The following is a 16,007-nucleotide window of genomic DNA, read 5'->3' on the forward strand; positions in this document are numbered from 1 at the left end:
GGGGAATGATTCATTGACCTGAGTCAAAGGGGGTGGGTGTGTGTGCCGAATAGGGATCGATATACATTGCAGGAAGACTTTTGACCCTATGGAGCCTAACTGGGCTATTTACAGGAGGGAGGGACGGAGGGATAGATGGCGGGAGGGAGGGGAGACTGCAGGTTAGTGAAGGAAGAAGAATGACATGTGAGAGGAGGTTGTTTTATTGAATTAGCTCCTGACTGTTATCCTGTGACACACTGAGAATAGCAGACCTCTGCCTCCCTGCCATCAGATAGTTTATTACCTCCCATTATAACCAGGCATTTTACAGATAGCCTAGAAAGAAATCAGCCTCAATGTTTCAACTCTATTTAGTGGTACAGCTTTAACAGAAGCTGTTATCTCAGGGTAGTAAGTTGGTGGTTTTGAAGATATCCCTCTAATGGCTGTGCTTTGGCAAAGTGGGTGGGGTTATGGCCTGCCTGGTTGGCCCTGTCTGGGGGCATCGTCGGACAGGGCCACAGTGTCTCCCAACTCCTCCTGTCTCAGCCTCCAGTATTTATGCTGCAATAGTTTGTGTCTCGGGGCTAGGATCAGTCTGTTATATCTGGAGTATTTCTCCTGTCTTTGTCCTGTGTGAATTTAAGTATGCTCACTTTAATTCTCTCCTTCTCCCCTCCCGGAGGACCTGAGTCCTGGGACCATGCCTCAGGACTACCTGGCCTGATGACTCCTTGCTGTCCCCAGTCCACCTGGTCGTGCTGCTGCTCCAGTTTCAACTGTTCTGCCTGCGGCTATGGAACCCTGACCTGTTCACCAGACGTGCTACCTTGTCCTGGACCTGCTGTTTTCGACTCTCCCTCTTCCGCACCTGCTGTCTCTAACTCTGAATGCTCGGCTATGATAATCCAACTGACATTTACTCTTGAGATGCTGACCTGTTGCACCCTCTACAACCACTGCTAATTTGTATTTGACCCTGCTGGTCATCATTGAACGTTTGAACATTTTGGCCATGTACTGTTATAATCTCAACCCGGCACAGCCACACCTCAGAGCCTGGTTCCTCTCTAGGTTTCTGCCTTTCTAGAGAGTTTTTCCTAGCCACCGTGCTTCTACATCTGCATTGCTTGCTGTTTGGGGTTTTAGGCTGTATAGCACTTTGTGACATTGGGCTTTATAAATACATTTGATTGATTGATTGAAATGGGTGAGGGGACAATGCTATTATGCTGATGGAGAAGAGATAAGCACAGCATCCATGACACAATCCCTTAAGGTGGAGAAGGGGGTTGAGAGTGCATCAATGTGGAGAATTTACTAGAAACTTCCTGTCTCAGTACAACAGACCAACCCTAGCGAGTTTAGTAGGGATGCATCCTATTCCTTTGGGATGCAGACTTCAGCTGGTAGCCTACAGGACAATCCTCTGCATTGTCTCTCTACCGAGGCCATCCATCCAACACAGAACTGCTAATCACCAGCATGCTGTCCTAACATCAATGCACATGGTTAACATTACGGATAGAAGGGCTAGTGATGAGGAAGCTCAAGAGGAATTCTCCCCCATTTTACAGTGGTGGGAAGCTGTCATAGGACCAAAATATATACCCCTGGCCTGTCAATGACAGCTAACACTACACAGTTACTGCACTGAGGGTGCTGTGCTCGTCTGTATGTTGTCGTTTGTATGTGTATGTTTTGTAAAAAAATATATATAAGAAAAAGATTGCTTGTGCATTCTCAGTGGTGGTGAGAAATAAGTTCTGGCAGTCAGTACTGTATGGTGTTGAGTGAAGCATTCCTTGGCACCTCGTGTGTGTGTGTGTGTGTCCCATCATGTTCTATATAGAGCCTTGCAGGACAGACAGCCTGTCTTCAACCCCCAGATTAGATCAGATGGACTAGGGCCTCTGACTGGCTGACTATAATTCAGTTATTGATGAGTTGTTGACGAAACAAATGTCTTAGAGAAAGAGATTAAGGCAGCCTTTTGCTTTAGCTAAAAGCTTCTGCAAAGTAGTTGAACTTCACACAACAAAGATTTGTACAAACGGCCCTGCAAACCCTTTGTCCCAGATAGAATAAACATCTGTGACCTCTGGACAGAACCAAAACCACAGCCTCTGTTGGTCCAGCACAGAGTTCCAGGGAACCATTATGTGTGAAACTATGCCTGTAAAATGCCAGCGAGGGGTCAAGTTAGAAAAACAAAAGGGCTGCTTCTATTCTATGAAGCTTAGCAGCTGGTGACAGGAATGCTCTTCAAGTCCTCCACTGTCAGAGGGAAAGGGACTAGTGGACAGAACGATATGTAGACCAACACACTGGTACTGTCCTACCCCTTATTGAAGATGAGAAACGTACACATAACTTAAGAATTAGTATCTTTTGGCCAGATCTTTCACTGGGCAGATATGCAGCACAGGGGCCAATGGGCTGGACTGAGACTGATATGGCAGTGGCGTGCCGTGGGCCTGGGCCTTCAGTGAGGTACTACACAGTCCCACCCGAATTAATCCACCTCTTATTACCATCATTATGATGCCATGGCTCTAGACACTATACATTTAGACAGAAACGCAGTATAACCAGGCGTTGCGTCACCTTGAAATTGACATTTTTGGGTAAACAGTGTTACCCAAAAACATGACACAATCAATGAAGCTTTTCAATATTTCCCTTCACCTTTTCATTGTGCAGCTCCGTTGCCCTGCGCGCTTGTTCGTTGAGCTGTAGATCCACTCCGGTGTCCCCAAAAGTTTTCAAAAGCACCATTGCTTGTAAGTGCCCAGCCGTACTTTGGTGTCTCGTTGCTGCCTTGGTTAGACAACTCAAGTTTGCAAAGCCAGTGTGGCTCCAAACACCAAATCGATCACTTGCAAATAATAGGCATTCCCAGCATTACAGTTTGCAGTGCTTCTCGGAGCCTGTGAGCCATTGATAGCGCTCGTAGTTGGAACCCCTTTCCCGCCTGTGACAGGCTTTATAGCGTCGGCGTCGGGCGACCTCTCCTTACAATGTCTAACTTTTCTTGAAAAGTTCGTCTTGAGAATGGCGTTATAATTATATCCTCGACCAAATCGATATCTTCTCCTCCTTCCGCCATTGTGGGTTGAAAAAACAGCTTAGTAGTACGCGAATTAATTCGTTTATCAAATTCAGTTTCCTAGATCTGCATAGACCTGCCCATAGGACCTGCCTCTCAATATTGGTAATCCAATCAAAAGACGTGCACGCACTACGCCTGCTAGCTGGCTCCTGTGTAACACTGGAGCCAGCCAGCAGGCGTACAATAGCCAACTCTAAAGCTGATTGGTTGACACTAAATTTTCATTTCCATTCACTATAAGCTACAAGCGCCCGCACTGTTGATTCTGAAGGCCTGAGGGCAGATTTTAGACCCCTGGCAACACATGATGGCTGAATATGATTGGATAAAAGATCTAACATAAAGACCAGCCCTCCAAATCTCAACCTGGGGCTGGAAGCAGTGCAACCAAGAGGAAAGCTATGAAATGAAGAGTATAACTCTTACTCTGGGGAATAATTTAATACATATTTGTGGGAAAATATATTTAAAAAATATATATATTCTGATGATGTTTAGGCCAGCAGAGAAGGCCTTGCTGGCTCTGACGGCCCACCACTGTGATATGGTAACTTGACTAAACAACCAAATTTCTCAAGTATATCCACTTTGGGAGGGCAACAAAAATCTGAGATCTTCATTAAACCTAAACCATGTCCAAAATTAGACATAGATCACTGGTCTGTAGACAACACAGTGCAGATTCCTTAAAACCATCCAGGTGATAGGATATACTGTCAACCACACACACCATGAACCAATTGTGCCCCCCCCCCACACACACACACCCTGAACCCCCTCCCCCGCACACACCACCCGAACCCCCCCGGCCCACACACCCTGAACCCCCCCACACCCTGAAACCCCTCCCCTGCAAACACACACCCTGAACCCCCCCACACACACCCTGAACCCCCCCCCCCCCACACACACACACCCTGAACCCCCCCCCCCCCGAAAAAGTTTAAACCGGCCAGCTGTATGCTATTCATGTCATCGTTCAGCCACGACCTGGTGAAACGTAACATATTACAGTTTTTAATGTCCCATTGGTAGGATATACCTATTTTATTATCGATTGATTGTACGTTGGCTAATAGGACCGATGGTAAAGGTAGATTACCCTCTCGGCGTCGGATCCTTACAAGGCACCCGGACCTTCGTCCTCGATACATCCGTCTCTTTCTTCTGTGAATGACGCCTTAGTCGGGCGTCTGAAGTAAATCCTTCCCGTCCGACTCGTTGAAGAAAAAGTATTCCTCCAGTACGCGGTGAGTAATCACTGTCCTGATATCTAGAAGCTCTTTTCGGTCATAAAACACGGTGGCAGAAACATTATGTACAAAGTTACAAATAACGCAAAAAAACATAAACAATAGCACAATTGGTTATGGGATCGTAAAACGGCAGCCATCTCCTTCGGCGCCATTAACAGCTCAGGAACAGCTATGTTCCTGAGGAACAGCTATGTTCCTGAGCTGAGTAGAGCTGCCATATTTGGACAGGCACCAGCTATCATGCCCCCTCTCTTCTACCACAACCTCCCTCCCCACCCCCTACCCTACTAGTGATGGGAGAGAAAAAAAATCGATACAGTTACATATCGGGATATTATTTTTGACGATATATCGTATTGTTTTGCCAACAGCACAATATTGTTTTTGAGCTAGTTGACTTTACATGCACCAAAACGCCAATTTGTTTTTAGCACTTTTATTTCCAAGACTGGTCAAAACTCATTTTGCTCGTCATGCTCTCTCTTGTCTCTCTGCAGCAGACATATTGTGAGCAATATGTTACATTGAAGAGCAATAAAATCACAGTATTGAATCGCAATACACACATATCATATTGCCTCCGTACTCAACTGCTGGACCACGGACCGGATCCAGAACGGGGTCAATACGGACCAGTCACCCCCCCCCCCCCCCCCGAAAAAAGACTAAATATCATATAAACACACAAGACATGAAAGAATGCATAGAATTGCAGGAAAATTGCTCTGAAAATGCAACATTTTATCTCTATCAACAAGAGGGGTGTGAACAGTTTGGGGGAGCATGGGTTGTGAGGTGGGGGTTTATTACCACGCCAATAAATTACATTATCCATCCGGACCTTTGCCACCTAGACAAGTTGTGTGACCGGACCTTCTCAAATAGTTCTTCAGTACCCCTGTCATATCGCACCTGAGTATCGTGATAATCTCGTATCGTGAGGTCCCTGTCAATACCCAGCCTTACCCCCTACCTAATAATTTCCCATGATAACCACCCATTTCCTTCTAAAAATACACAGCCCACTCTGACCACTCTCCCTGTTATTTTTATTGAGCTGCCCTCTTGGCCCGATCTCCATTATAAAGAGGTCTTCTGACCTCAATAGGACTTCCTGAATGCATAAAGGTTAAATAAATAAAAATGCAGACCAACTGTGTATAAAGTCAGATGGGTTAAACACAATCTCTTCCTGTCTAGTGTAGATTGTTAAAACAGCTGAGCATCAGATTCAGATTGAGTTGCACTCGCAGGTCTTAGTCACAACTGAGTGAGTGGCTTTATTTATTTAGAGGCTTCCTTCCTTTAGAAATATCTACATGTCAACGAATACGTCCTAGCAGCAGCAATATTACAATCACAAACGCTAAGCTAACTGCTTTTCCAGAGAGAGAGAGAGAGAGAGAGAGAGAGAGAGAGAGAGAGAGAGAGAGAGAGAGAGAGAGAGAGAGAGAGAGAGAGAGAGAGAGAGAGAGAGAGAGAGAGAGAGAGAGAGAGATATATATATATATATATATATATATATATATATATATATATATATATATATATCCTATGGCAGCAATCCCAGACTGGTTTACTACAGTCGCAGACCCCTGACAAACAGGAAATACATCTCAACTGAAATGATGCTGAAATATAAATCAGTTGCAAGATAAGTAATCTCTCTCCTTCTCTCCCTCCCCATTCTTTCTCTCTTTATCTCTCTCCCTCCCCTTTCTTGCTCTCTTTATCTCTCTCTCTCCCTCCCCTTTCTTGCTCTCTTTACCTCTCTCCCTTCCCATTCTTGCTCTCTTTATCTCTCTCTCCCTCCCCATTCTTGCTCTCTTTATCTCTCTCCCTCCCCTTTCTTGCTCTCTTTATCTCTCTCTCTCCCTCCCCTTTCTTGCTCTCTTTATCTCTCTCCCTTCCCATTCTTGCTCTCTTTATCTCTCTCTCCCTCCCCATTCTTGCTCTCTTTATCTCTCTCTCCCTCCCCTTTCTTGCTCTCTTTATCTCTCTCTCCCTCCCCTTTCTTGCTCTATTTATGAATCACTCTCTCAATTCAATTTCAATTCAATTTCAATTCAATTTCAATTCAATTTAAGGGCATTATTGGCACGGGAAACATATGTTTACATTGTCAAAGCAAGTGAAATAGATAATAAACAATAACATTTTTACTGTAAACATTACACTTACAAAAGTTCCAAAAGAATAAAGACATTTCAAATGTCATTATGTATATGTACAGTGTTGTAATGATGTGCAAATAGTTAAAGTACAAAAGGGAAAATAAATAAACAAATATAGGTTGTATTTACAATGGTGTTTGTTCTTCCCTGGTTGCCCTTTTCTTGTGGCAACAGGTCACAAATCTTGCTGCTGTGATGGCACACTGTGGTATTTCACCCAGTAGATATGGGAGTTTATCAAAATTGGGTTTGTTTTCTAATTCTTTGTGGATCTGTATAATCTGAGGGAAATATGTGTCTCTAATATGGTCATACATTTGGCAGGAGGTTAGGAAGTGCAGCTCAGTTTCCACCTCATTTTGTGGGCAGTGTGCACATAGCCTGTCTTCTCTTGAGAGTCAGGTCTGCCTATGGCGGCCTCTCTCAATAGCAAGGCTATGCTCACTGAGTCTGTACATAGTCAAAGCTTTCCTTAAAACCTGTTGAGGACAGAGGGCGCTGTTTTCACTTTGGGGGAAAATCGTGCCCAATTTAAACGGCCTCGTACTCAATTCTTGCTCGTACAATATGCATATTATTATTACTATTGGATAGAAAACACTCTCTAGTTTCTAAAACCGTTTGAATTATATCTGTGTGTAAAACAGAACTCATTTTGCAGCAAACTTCCTGACAGGAAGTGGAAAATCTGAAATCGATGCTCTGTTCTAGGGCCTGCCTATAAATGTCCTTGAGATTTATTAGTATACATGCACTTCATACGTCTTCCACTAGATGTCGACAGGCAGTGAGAGAAGAAATGGAGTGTATAACTTGATCTGGGGTCGAATAAAAGCTCTCGGCATGACGTGTCACCAGTTTCCTGTTTTCTGGAGAGCGCGAGAAGGGACCTGGTATTGCCTTCTGAAAAGCTGTCGTTATAGACGACTAATATCTCCGGCTTTGATTTTATTTGATAAATGTGACAATATCATCGTAAAGTATGTTTTTTCAATATAGTTTTATTAGATTATTGAATAGAAAACACTCTCTAGTTTCTAAAACCGTTTGAATTATATCTGTGTGTAAAACAGAACTCATTTTGCAGCAAACTTCCTGACAGGAAGTGGAAAATCTGAAATCGATGCTCTGTTCTAGGGCCTGCCTATAAATGTCCTTGAGATTTATTAGTATACATGCACTTCATACGTCTTCCACTAGATGTCGACAGGCAGTGAGAGAAGAAATGGAGTGTATAACTTGATCTGGGGTCGAATAAAAGCTCTCGGCATGACGTGTCACCAGTTTCCTGTTTTCTGGAGAGCGCGAGAAGGGACCTGGTATTGCCTTCTGAAAAGCTGTCGTTATAGACGACTAATATCTCCGGCTTTGATTTTATTTGATAAATGTGACAATATCATCGTAAAGTATGTTTTTTCAATATAGTTTTATTAGATTATTGAAATTTATTCGGGACTAGGCGTGTTGCGTTGTGTGCCTTTGTTCAGGAAGGAGAGCTTCGCGCTACTTTGCTAGCTTTCCGTGCTAATTGACTGGAGAAGAGGACATTCTAAAACCAAACAACGATTGTTCTGGACAAAGGACCCCTTGTACAACATTCTGATGGAAGATCATCAAAAGTAGGACCCATTTTATGATGCTATTTCATATATCTGTCGAACATGTGAAATAGTAGTTTGCGCCCAGATTTTGGGCACGCTCTCGCTATAACTAAGCTGGATGTCGTAATGAAGTTATTTTTAGAATTCTAACACGGCGATTGCATTAAGAACTAGTGTATCTATCATTTCCTATACAACATGTATTTTCTAGTAACGTTTATGAATAGTTATTTGGTCAGAATAGTTGAGTGTCATAAAAATATCCGCACATTCTGGGAAAAAGATGCTACGTTAGCACAATGTATAACCACTGATTTCAGCTCTAAATATGCACATTTTCGAACAAAGCATAAGTGTATGTATAACCTGATGTTATAGGACTGTCATCTGATGAAGGTTTATGAAGGTTAGTGAAAATTAATATCTTTTGCTGGTTTATTCGCTATCGCTAACGTGCCTATTGCTATCGCTAACGTGCCTTGATGAATGAATGCGGTAGTGTGGTAGGCTATTGTAGTAAGCTAATATAATGCTATATTGTGTTTTCGCTGTAAAACACTTAAAAAAATCGGAAATATTGGCTGGATTCACAAGATGTTTGTCTTTAATTTGCTGTACACCATCGATTTTTCAGAAATGTTTTATGATGAGTATTTAGGTATTTGACGTTGGTGTCTGTAATTACTCTGGCTGCTTCGGTGCTATTTGTGACGGTAGCTGTGATGGTAGCTGCAATGTAAAACTGATTTATACCTCAAATATGCACATTTTTCGAACAAAACATAGATTTATTGTATAACATGTTATAAGACTGTCATCTGATGAAGTTGTTTCTTGGTTAGTTTGGTTGGTTCTTGGTTAGTTAGGTTGGCTTTGTGCATGCTACCTGTGCTGTGAAAAATGTCTGTCCTTTTTTGTATTTGGTGGTGAGCTAACATAAATATATGTGGTGTTTTCGCTGTAAAACATTTTAAAAATCGGACATGTTGACTGGATTCACAAGATGTGTATCTTTCATTTGCTGTATTGGACTTGTTAATGTGTGAAAGTTAAATATTTCTCAAAAATATTTTTTGAATTTCGCGCTCTGCCTTTTCAGTGGAATGTGGGAGGAGTTCCGCTAGCGGAACCCCGGTACCAGACAGGTTAAGTCCCCCCCCCCCCCCCCCCCCCCCTACTCATGAGTCAGGTTTAAACCACAACCATGATATCATATATCATATAATCTCAAATAGGGTGTGAGTGTGAAACATGGCTGTCACTGTGTTGAAAATAGCAGGGCAGTGTTAAAACTACTTCTGACTCACCCACATGGTTAACACTCAGATAATAATCAACAGTCTCACAGACTAGGCCTATGAGCATTATTCAGGCAAGGGGGAAGAGAGAGACATTTAATATGAATCTTAGCTAACGGCCACCAATCACTTCCATACAAAATATTTCCTGTTGCACACGACCCCAGATTCCCCCGATGAACAGCTGAGCTATGATATTAATGAGTTCAGCTGCACTGAGAGATAAAATAGGGGAGATGAATACTATAAGCCTAGGGGCTTGCTCTCTGAGCTGGAGTTCAGACAGGCAGCAGCAGCAGTGGTAGTCAGACCTGGGTTCAAATACTACTTGAAATTAATTAAATACTATTCTATTGGTTAATTAAGCCAGGCAAGCTCAGTCAAGCATATTAAAAATGATTTCAAATAGTATTTGAACCCAGGTCTGGCAGGAGTACAGTGAGTCGTATCCCTAAGCGTTGGTTTGCTGAGTTGGCCCTTCCTTTGTTGGAACACAGGAAGCTCATCTCAATCACACAGGATGCCGGCCGGCGTGCTGCCTGGCAACGGGCCAAATCCCCCTTTAAGGCAGGCGCATAACGTGGAGATACAACTGCAGGGAGGCCAGCCTCTGTGGACACTGGAGAGGAGAGTAGCAGTCCAGGGAAGCTAGTATATATATATATGTTCCAACACACACACACACACATATATATATATATATATATATACACACATATATACACACACACACACACACACACACACACACACACACACACACACACACACACACACACACACACACACACACACACACACACACACACACACACACACACACACACACACACACACACACACACACACACACACACAAAGCTTTAGGGTGGAGAGGAGAAAGCCTCAGTAGTGGCTGAGTAGCAGACATGGAGCTGCATGGAGACTGGAGGGGAGATGACTCTGATTCATGGTGACTCCTATGGTAATCAACACCATAAGAGTTAACAGCTATGTATTAGGGTTATAGGAGAGAGAGCCTTCGGAGGAAGGGAGGCCAGGGGAGCCAGTAAAGCCACATGATTGTCTATGTGGATTGACTGTGTCTGACCTGCTACTTTAAATCTATCCATCCTAAATCATTTAAGGTCTGGGAAAACACGGCAATACCGCAACAAGCATATTCAGAGATACCACAACCAAACATTGCTTATCCTTATTGGGTAATAGAGGCAAAACTTAATGTAAGAGAAGGCCCCTCAGTAAGAGTAAATAATTTGGGTAGCTAGTAAAAACAATATGGATAGCTAGTAGATAATAACTTGGAGAGCTAGTAGAAACAATATGGATAGCTAGTAAATAATAACTTGGATAGCTAGTAGAAAATAACTTGGAGAGCTAGTAGAAACAATATGGATAGCTAGTAAATAATAACTTGGATAGCTAGTAGAAACAATATGGATAGCTAGTAAATAATAACTTGGATGGCTAGTAGAAACAATATGGATAGCTAGTAAATAATAACTTGGATAGCTAGTAGAAACAATATGGATAGCTAGTAGAAACAACATGGATAGCTAGTAAATAATAACTTGGATAGCTAGTAGAAACAATATGGATAGCTAGTAGAAACAATATGGATAGCTAGTAAATAATAACTTGGATAGCTAGTAGAAACAATATGGATAGCTAGTAAATAATAACTTGGATAGCTAGTAGAAACAATATGGATAGCTAGTAAATAATAACTTGGATAGCTAGTAGAAACAATATGGATAGCTAGTAAATAATAACTTGGATAGCTAGTAGAAACAATATGGATAGCTAGTAGAAACAACATGGATAGCTAGTAAATAATAACTTGGATAGCTAGTAGAAACAATATGGATAGCTAGTAGAAACAACATGGATAGCTAGTAAATAATAACTTGGATAGCTAGTAGAAACAATATGGATAGCTAGTAGAAACAACATGGATAGCTAGTAAATAATAACTTGGATAGCTAGTAGAAACAATATGGATAGCTAGTAGAAACAATATGGATAGCTAGTAAATAATAACTTGGATAGCTAGTAGATAATAACTTGGAGAGCAAGTAGAAACAATATGGATAGCTAGTAAATAATAACTTGGATAGCTAGTAGAAACAATATGGATAGCTAGTAGAAACAATATGGATAGCTAGTAAATAATAACTTGGATAGCTAGTAAATAATAACTTGGATAGCTAGTAGAAACAATATGGATAGCTAGTAGATAATAACTTGGATAGCTAGTAGAAACAACTTGGATAGCTAGTAGAAACAACATGGATAGCTAGTAGAAACAACATGGATATCTAGTAGAAACAACATGGATATCTAGTAGAAACAACATGGATAGCTAGTAGATAATAACTTGGATAGCTAGTAGATAATAACTTGGATAGCTAGTAGAAACAATATGGATAGCTAGTAAATAATAACTTGGATAGCTAGTAAATAATAACTTGGATAGCTAGTAGAAAATAACTTGGAGAGCTAGTAGAAACAATATGGATAGCTAGTAAATAATAACTTGGATAGCTAGTAGAAACAATATGGATAGCTAGTAAATAATAACTTGGGTAGCTAGTAGAAACAACATGGATAGCTAGTAGAAACAACATGGATAGCTAGTAGAAACAATATGGATAGCTAGTAGAAACAACATGGATAGCTAGTAAATAATAACTTGGATAGCTAGTAGAAACAATATGGATAGCTAGTAGAAACAACATGGATAGCTAGTAAATAACTTGGATAGCTAGTAGAAACAATATGGATAGCTAGTAGAAACAACATGGATAGCTAGTAAATAATAACTTGGATAGCTAGTAGAAACAATATGGATAGCTAGTAGAAACAACATGGATAGCTAGTAAATAATAACTTGGATAGCTAGTAGAAACAATATGGATAGCTAGTACAAACAATATGGATAGCTAGTAAATAATAACTTGGATAGCTAGTAGATAATAACTTGGATAGCTAGTAGATAATAACTTGGAGAGCTAGTAGAAACAATATGGATAGCTAGTAAATAATAACTTGGATAGCTAGTAGAAACAATATGGATAGCTAGTAGAAACAATATGGATAGCTAGTAAATAATAACTTGGATAGCTAGTAAATAATAACTTGGATAGCTAGTAGAAACAATATGGATAGCTAGTAGATAATAACTTGGATAGCTAGTAGAAACAACTTGGATAGCTAGTAGAAACAACATGGATAGCTAGTAGAAACAACATGGATAGCTAGTAGAAACAACATGGATAGCTAGTAGAAACAACATGGATAGCTAGTAGAAACAACATGGATATCTAGTAGAAACAACATGGATAGCTAGTAGATAATAACTTGGATAGCTAGTAGATAATAACTTGGATAGCTAGTAGAAACAACATGGATAGCTAGTAGAAACAACATGGATAGCTAGTAGAAACAACATGGAGAGCTAGTAGAAACAACTTGGAGAGCTAGTAGATAATAACTTGGAGAGCTAGTAGATAATAACTTGGAGAGCTAGTAGATAATAACTTGGAGAGCTAGTAGATAATAACTTGGATAGCTAGTAGATAATAACTTGGATAGCTAGTAGAAACAATATGGATAGCTAGTAAATAATAACTTGGATAGCTAGTAGAAACAATATGGATAGCTAGTAAATAATAACGTGGGTAGCTAGTAGAAACAACATGGATAGCTAGTAGAAACAACATGGATAGCTAGTAGAAACAATATGGATAGCTAGTAGAAACAATATGGATAGCTAGTAGAAACAATATGGATAGCTAGTAGAAACAACATGGATAGCTAGTAAATAATAACTTGGATAGCTAGTAAATAATAACTTGGATAGCTAGTAGATAATAACTTGGATAGCTAGTAGATAATAACTTGGATAGCTAGTAGAAACAATATGGATAGCTAGTAAATAATAACTTGGATAGCTAGTAGAAACAATATGGATAGCTAGTAGAAACAATATGGATAGCTAGTAAATAATAACTTGGATAGCTAGTAAATAATAACTTGGATAGCTAGTAGAAACAATATGGATAGCTAGTAGATAATAACTTGGATAGCTAGTAGAAACAACTTGGATAGCTAGTAGAAACAACATGGATAGCTAGTAGAAACAACATGGATAGCTAGTAGAAACAACATGGATATCTAGTAGATAATAACTTGGATAGCTAGTAGAAACAATATGGATAGCTAGTAAATAATAACGTGGGTAGCTAGTAGAAACAACATGGATAGCTAGTAGAAACAACATGGATAGCTAGTAGATAATAACTTGGATAGCTAGTAGAAACAACATGGATAGCTAGTAGAAACAACATGGATATCTAGTAGAAACAACATGGATAGCTAGTAGAAACAACATGGATAGCTAGTAGAAACAACATGGATATCTAGTAGAAACAACATGGATAGCTAGTAGATAATAACTTGGATAGCTAGTAGATAATAACTTGGATAGCTAGTAGAAACAACATGGATAGCTAGTAGAAACAACATGGATAGCTAGTAGAAACAACATGGATAGCTAGTAGAAACAACATGGAGAGCTAGTAGATAATAACTTGGAGAGCTAGTAGATAATAACTTGGAGAGCTAGTAGATAATAACTTGGAGAGCTAGTAGATAATAACTTGGATAGCTAGTAGATAATAACTTGGATAGCTAGTAGAAACAATATGGATAGCTAGTAAATAATAACTTGGATAGCTAGTAAATAATAACTTGGATAGCTAGTAGAAAATAACTTGGAGAGCTAGTAGAAACAATATGGATAGCTAGTAAATAATAACTTGGATAGCTAGTAGAAACAATATGGATAGCTAGTAAATAATAACGTGGGTAGCTAGTAGAAACAACATGGATAGCTAGTAGAAACAACATGGATAGCTAGTAGAAACAATATGGATAGCTAGTAGAAACAATATGGATAGCTAGTAGAAACAACATGGATAGCTAGTAAATAATAACTTGGATAGCTAGTAAATAATAACTTGGATAGCTAGTAGAAACAACTTGGATAGCTAGTAGAAACAACATGGATAGCTAGTAGAAACAACATGGATAGCTAGTAGAAACAACATGGATAGCTAGTAGAAACAACATGGATATCTAGTAGATAATAACTTGGATAGCTAGTAAATAATAACTTGGATAGCTAGTAGAAACAATATGGATAGCTAGTAAATAATAACTTGGGTAGCTAGTAGAAACAACATGGATAGCTAGTAGAAACAACATGGATAGCTAGTAGAAACAATATGGATAGCTAGTAGAAACAACATGGATAGCTAGTAAATAATAACTTGGATAGCTAGTAGAAACAATATGGATAGCTAGTAGAAACAACATGGATAGCTAGTAAATAACTTGGATAGCTAGTAGAAACAATATGGATAGCTAGTAAATAATAACTTGGATAGCTAGTAGAAACAATATGGATAGCTAGTAGAAACAATATGGATAGCTAGTAAATAATAACTTGGATAGCTAGTAAATAATAACTTGGATAGCTAGTAGAAACAATATGGATAGCTAGTAGATAATAACTTGGATAGCTAGTAGAAACAACTTGGATAGCTAGTAGAAACAACATGGATAGCTAGTAGAAACAACATGGATAGCTAGTAGAAACAACATGGATATCTAGTAGAAACAACATGGATAGCTAGTAGATAATAACTTGGATAGCTAGTAGATAATAACTTGGATAGCTAGTAGAAACAACATGGATAGCTAGTAGAAACAACATGGATAGCTAGTAGAAACAACATGGATAGCTAGTAGAAACAACATGGATAGCTAGTAGAAACAACATGGAGAGCTAGTAGATAATAACTTGGAGAGCTAGTAGATAATAACTTGGAGAGCTAGTAGATAATAACTTGGAGAGCTAGTAGATAATAACTTGGATAGCTAGTAAATAATAACTTGGATAGCTAGTAGAAACAATATGGATAGCTAGTAAATAATAACGTGGGTAGCTAGTAGAAACAACATGGATAGCTAGTAGAAACAACATGGATAGCTAGTAGAAACAATATGGATAGCTAGTAGAAACAATATGGATAGCTAGTAGAAACAACATGGATAGCTAGTAAATAATAACTTGGATAGCTAGTAAATAATAACTTGGATAGCTAGTAGATAATAACTTGGATAGCTAGTAGATAATAACTTGGATAGCTAGTAGAAACAATATGGATAGCTAGTAAATAATAACTTGGATAGCTAGTAGAAACAACATGGATAGCTAGTAGAAACAATATGGATAGCTAGTAGAAACAACATGGATAGCTAGTAGATCATAACTTGGAGAGCTAGTAGAAACAATATGGATAGCTAGTAAATAATAACTTGGAGAGCTAGTAGAAACAATATGGATAGCTAGTAGAAACAATATGGATAGCTAGTAAATAATAACTTGGATAGCTAGTAAATAATAACTTGGATAGCTAGTAGAAACAATATGGATAGCTAGTAGATAATAACTTGGATAGCTAGTAGATAATAACTTGGATAGCTAGTAAATAATAACTTGGAGAGCTAGTATAAAC

The 16,007-nt window shown here is 39.4% G+C and overlaps 1 protein-coding gene across 2 annotated transcripts in view; it reads right to left on the minus strand.

Moving 5' to 3' along the window:
- LOC120028082 (integrin beta-1-like) overlaps nt 1–16,007 on the minus strand; it is a 58,970-nt gene that overhangs the window by 26,134 nt on the left and 16,829 nt on the right. The gene's annotated exons all lie outside the window — the stretch shown is intronic.

Source organism: Salvelinus namaycush, chromosome 33 (genome assembly GCF_016432855.1).
Source record: "Salvelinus namaycush isolate Seneca chromosome 33, SaNama_1.0, whole genome shotgun sequence".
Taxonomy (NCBI): domain Eukaryota; kingdom Metazoa; phylum Chordata; class Actinopteri; order Salmoniformes; family Salmonidae; genus Salvelinus; species Salvelinus namaycush.